This window comes from Anabrus simplex, chromosome X (genome assembly GCF_040414725.1).
Source record: "Anabrus simplex isolate iqAnaSimp1 chromosome X, ASM4041472v1, whole genome shotgun sequence".
NCBI classification, from domain to species: domain Eukaryota; kingdom Metazoa; phylum Arthropoda; class Insecta; order Orthoptera; family Tettigoniidae; genus Anabrus; species Anabrus simplex.
Window position 1 is genome coordinate 102,925,952 of NC_090279.1, and position 6,856 is coordinate 102,932,807.

A 6,856-nucleotide genomic window follows, 5' to 3' on the forward strand; every position below is an offset into this window, starting at 1 on the left:
TTTTATTTATTTCTTATATGGCCATTGGCTGCAATAAAATTCTTATTGAAATTAGCATAAAATAAGTCTTGTACATAATTTCGTCTGTCTTCCATAATTCAGGCTTAGTTATGTCCCAAAAAAGTGGGGGACTTTCTTGAGTTCACTTTACTGTTTAGCTACCCCCACAAATAAAACTTTCTGTAAAAAATACTCATCCAATCCTTACTTTATGAATCATCGTATTGTTCCACAAAGATGGAACGGAAGGTTCTTCTGCAGCATTCCAGCATACATACGAAGTAGAAAATCTGAGGCCTTCTAATTAAAACTGTTTGGAATTTGATAATTAAAACATTCTTTAACAGAAAGTTGAGTAAATCCCAAAAGAAATGAATGTCAGAAATCATAGATAACCTTCCCTTCCTGTTAGTACTGTTTAGAGCTGTGTTTTAACGTTTGTGTAACTTATATTATTATGTATACTAACACCATGTCGATCAATTCAAATTCATAGTGCGACATATTTTCTTGTCAGTAAATCTATAAGAAATTTTGAAATTTATTCAGTGATCGATAGAAAAACGAGGCCAAGACCAAGTATTATTAAAATGAACCCAACGTTTTCTATGCGAACAGCAAATGAACATAAATATGTCTCCAGGTCATGGCCATCAATCCACACATTACATCACAGCCTCCACGGTTGCTAGGTAACATTGTTTGATTATCCTTTCACACCTTACGTAACAGCCTGCTCGGTTATTAGGAAACACTCTCTGATCATCCACCCACACTTTACTACAGCCTGCAGGTTTGTAGGGTAACATTGTCTGGCCATCCACCCAATCTTTACATTACAGCCAACACGATTGTTTGGTAACATTGTCTGATCATCCATCCAGACGTTACATCACAACCTGCGCGGTTGCTAGGTGACACTGGGGGGTCATTCACCCGCACATTACATCACAGCCTGCACGCTTCTTAGCTGACACTATCTGGCCATCCATCCATACGTTAAAACACGGCTGTTAGATAAACTTGTCTGATCATCCATTATCACCTTAAATCACAGGCTGCACGGTAATTAGGTAACATTGTCAGGCCATCCATCCGTACCTTACATCACAGCCTGCACGGTTGCTTGGTAACATTGACTGATCATCCATCCACACCTTACGTCACAGCCTGCACAGTAGTTAGGTAAAATTGTCTATTAAACCACTTATACTTATATCACAGACTGCACTGTTACTAGGTAACATTGTCTGGCCATCCATAAATACTACACATCAGAGCGTTAGGTAACAATGTTCGGCCATCCATCTTTACATCACATGACAGGCTGCATGGTTGTCAGGTAACAATGCCTGACCATCCAACCACACATTACATCAAAGCTTGCACGGTTGCTATGTAACAATGCCTGACCATCCAACCACGCATTTCATCACACAGTGCACGGTTGTCAGGTAACATTGTCTGGTCATTTATCCACGCATTATATCGCAACCCACAGGGTTGTTAGGTAAAATTGTCTGATCAACCATCCATACCTTTCATCACTGTTGCTTAGTAATATTGTCTGGCCATCCATCAATACCTCACACCACAGCCTGCACGGTTGTCAGGTAATATTCTCTGATCATCCATCCATATATTATATCAGAGCCTGCACGATTGTCAGCTAACATGATCTCGCCATCCATCCATATATTACATCACAGCCTACACGTTTGTAGGCTGGCGTCTGATCATCCATCCACACCACATATCACATCCTGAAAGTTTTGTCAGGTAACATTATCTGATCATCCATCCACACCTTACATCACAACCTGAACGGTTGTCATGTAACATTGTCTGATCATCAATCGAGCGGTTCATAACGGCCTCCAAGGTTGTCAGGTAAGATTGTTTGATCATCCATCCAAACCTAACATCACATAATGCACGGTTGTTACGTATCATTGTCTGGTCATCCATACCTTACTGCACAGCCTGTATAGTTGTTAGGAAACATTGTCCGGTCATCTCTCTATACCTTACATCACAGCCTGCACGGTTGTTAGGTAACATTGTGTGATCATCCATCAACACCATATATAACAGACTTCAAGGTTGTCAGGTAACATTGTCAGATCATCCATCTACACCATATATAACAGCCTTAAAGGTTGCCAGGTAACATTGTCTGATGATCACTCTACACCATATATAACAGCATTAAAGGTTGCCAGGTAACATTGTCAGATCATCCATCTACACCATATATAACAGCCTTAAAGGTTGCCAGGTAACATTGTCTGATGATCCCTCTACACCATATATAACAGCCTTAAGGGTTGTCAGGTAACATTGTCTGATCATCCATCCACACCATATATAACAGCCTTAAAGGTTGTCAGGAAACATTGTCTGATCATCCATCCACACCATATATAACAGACTTCTAGGTTGTCAGGTAACATTGTCTGATCATCCATCCACACCATATATAACAGCCTTCAAGGTTGTCAGGTAACATTGTCTGATCATCCATCCACACCATGTATAACAGACTTCAAGTTTGTCAGGTAACATTGTCTGACCATCCATCCACACCCTATATAACAGACTTCTAGGTTGTCAGTTAACATTGTCTGACCATCCATCCACACCCTATATAACAGCCTTCAAGGTTGTCAGGTAACATTGTCTGATCATCCATCCACACCATGCATAACAGACTTCAAGGTTGTCAGGTAACATTGTCTGACCATCCATCCACAAAATATATAACAGCCTTCAAGGTTGTCAGGTAACATTGTCTGATCATCCATCCACACCATATATAACAGACTTCTAGGTTGTCAGGTAACATTGTCTGATCATCCATCCACACCATGTATAACAGACTTCAAGGTTGTTAGGTAACATTGTCTGACCATCCATCCACACCATATATAACAGACTTCTAGGTTGTCAGGTAACATTGTCTGACCATCCATCCACACCATATATAACAGACTTCAAGGTTGTCAGGTAACATTGTCTGATCATCCATCCACACCATATATAACAGCCTTAAAGGTTGCCAGGTAACATTGTCTGATGATCCCTCTACACCATATATAACAGCATTAAAGGTTGCCAGGTAACATTGTCTGATGATCCCTCTACACCATATATAACAGCCTTAAAGGTTGTCAGGTAACATTGTCTGATCATGCATCTAAACCATATCTAACAGCATTAAAGGTTGCCAGGTAACATTGTCTGATGATCCCTCTACACCATATATAACAGCCTTAAAGGTTGTCAGGTAACATTGTCTGATCATCCATCTACACCATATATAACAACCTTAAAGGTTGTCAGGTAACATTGTCTGATCATCCATCCACACCGTATATAACAGCCTCAAAGTTTGTCAGGTAACATTATCAGATAATCCATCCACACCATATATAACAGACTTCTAGGTTGTCAGGTAACATTGTCTGATGATCCCTCTACACCATATATAACAGCCTCAAAGGTTGTCAGGTAACATTGTCTGATGATCCCTCTACACCATATATAACAGCCTTAAAGGTTGTCAGGTAACATTGTCTGATCATCCATCCACACCATATATAACAGCCTTAAAGGTTGTCAGGTAACATTGTCTGATCATCCATCTACACCATATATAACAGCCTTAAAGGTTGTCAGGTAACATTGTCTGATCATGCATCTACACCATATATAACAGCCTTAAAGGTTGTCAGGTAACATTGTCTGATGATCCCTCTACACCATATATAACAGACTTCTAGGTTGTCAGGTAACATTGTCTGATCATCCATCCACACCCTATATAACAGACTTCTAGGTTGTCAGGTAACAGTGTCTGACCATCCATCCACACCATATATAACAGCCTTAAAGGTTGCCAGGTAACACTGTCTGATCATGCATCTACACCATAAATAACAGCCTTAAAGGTTGTCTGGTAACACTGTCTGATCATGCATCTACACTATATATAACAGACTTAAAGGTTGCCAGGTAACACTGTCTGAACATGCATCTACACCATATATAACAGCCTTAAAGGTTGTCAGGTAACATTGTCTGATCATCCATCCACACCATATATAACAGCCTCAAAGGTTGTCAGGTAACATTGTCTGATCATCCATCCACACCATATATAACAGACTTCTAGGTTGTCAGGTAACATTGTCTGATCATCCATCCACACCATATATAACAGACTTCTAGGTTGTCAGGTAACATTGTCTGATGATCCCTCTACACCATATATAACAGCCTCAAAGGTTGTCAGGTAACATTGTCTGATCATCCATCTACACCATATATAACAGACTCCTAGGTTGTCAGGTAACATTGTCTGACCATCCATCCACACCATATATATCAGCCTTCAAGTTTGTCAGGTAACATTGTCTGATCATCCATCCACACCATATATAACAGACTTCGAGGTTGTCAGGTAACATTGTCTGATCATCCATCCACACCATATATAACAGCCTTAAAGGTTGTCAGGTAACATTGTCTGATCATCCATCCACGCCATATATAACAGACTTCTAGGTTGTCAGGTAACATTGTCTGATCATCCATCCACACCATATATAACAGCCTTAAAGGTTGCCAGGTAACATTGTCTGATGATCCCTCTACACCATATATAACAGCTTGAAAGGTTGTCTGGTAACATTGTCTGATCATCCATCCACACCATATATAACAGCCATAAAAGTTGCCAGGTAACATTGTCAGATGATCCCTCTACACCATATATAACAGCCTTAAAGGTTGTCAGGTAACATTGTCTGATGATCCATCTACACAATATATAACAGCCTTAAAGGTTGTCAGGTAAAATTGTCTGATGATCCCTCTACACCATATATAACAGCCTTAAAGGTGGTCAGGTAACATTGTCTGATCATCCATCTACACCATATATAACAGCCTTAAAGGTTGTCAGGTAACATTGTCTGACCATCCTTCCACACCATATATAACAGCCTTAAAGTTTGTCAGGTAACATTGTCTTATGATCCCTCTACACCATATATAACAGCCTTAAAGGTTGTCAGCTAACATTGTCTGATGATCCCTCTACAACATATATATAACAGCCTCAAAGCTTGTCAGGTAACATTGTCAGATGATCCCTCTACACCATATATAACAGCCTTAAAGGTTGTCAGGTAACATTGTCTGATGATCCATCTACACCATATATAACAGCCTTAAATGTTGTCAGGTAACATTGTCTGATGATCCCTCTACACCATATATAACTGCCTTCAAGGTTGTCAGGTAACATTGTCTGATGATCCCAATACACCATATATAACAGCCTTAAAGGTTTTCAGGTAACATTGTCAGATGATCCCTCTACACCATATATATAAGCCTTAAAGGTTGCCAGGTAACATTGTCTGATCATCCATCCACACCATATATAACAGCCTTAAAGGTTGTCAGATAACATTGTCTGATGATCCCTCTACACCATATATAACAGCCTTAAAGGTTGTCAGGTAACATTGTCTGATCATCCATCTACACCATATATAACAGCCTTAAAGGTTGTCAGGTAACATTGTCTGATCATCCTTCCACACCATATATAACAGCCTTAAAGGTTGTCAGGTATCATTGTCTTATGATCCCTCTACACCATTTATAACAGCCTTAAAGGTTGTCAGGTAACATTGTCTGATGATCCCTCTACAACATATATAACAGCCTTAAAGATTGTCAGGTAACATTGTCAGATGATCCCTCTACACCATATATAACAGCCTTAAAGGTTGTCAGGTAACATTGTCTGATGATCCACCTACACCATATATAACAGCCGTAAAGGTTGTCAGGTAACATTGTCTGATGATCCCTCTGCACCATATATAACTGCCTTCAAGGTTGTCAGGTAACATTGTCTGATGATCCCTCTACACCATATATAACAGCATTAAAGGTTGTCAGGTAACATCGTCTGATCATCCATCTACACCATATATAACAGCCTTAAAGGTTGTCAGGTAACATTGTCTGATCGTCCTCCACATCATATATAACAGCCTTAAAGGTTGTCAGGTAACATTGTCTGATCATCCATCCACACCATATATAACAGTCTTCTAGGTTGTCAGGTAACATTGTCTGATCATCCATCTACACCACATATAACAACCTTAAAGGTTGTCAGGTAACATTGTCTGATCATCCATCCACACCATATATAACAGCCTTAAAGTTTGCCAGGTAACATTGTCAGATGATCCCTCTACACCATATATAACAGCCTTAAAGGTTGTCAGGTAACATTGTCTGATGATCCCTCTACACCATATATAACAGCCTTAAAGGTTGTCAGGTAACATTGTCTGATCATCCATCTACACCATATATAACAACCTTAAAGGTTGTCAGGTAACATTGTCTGATCATCCTTCCACACCATATATAACAGCCTTAAAGGTTGTCAGGTAACATTGTCTTATGATCCCTCTACACCATATATAACAGCCTTAAAGGTTGTCAGGTAACATTGTCTGATGATCCCTCTACACCATATTTAACAGCCTTCAAGGTTGTCAGGTAACATTGTCTGATCATCCATCTACACCATATATAACAGCCTTAAAGGTTGTCAGGTAACATTGTCTGATGATCCATCTACACCATATATAACGGCCTTAAAGGTTGTCAGGTAACATTGTCTGATCATCCATCCACACCATATATAACAGCCTTAAAGGTTGTCAGGTAACATTGTCTGATCATCCATCTACACCATATATAACAGCCTTAAAGGTTGTCAGGTAACATTGTCTGATGATCCATCTACACCATATATAACGGC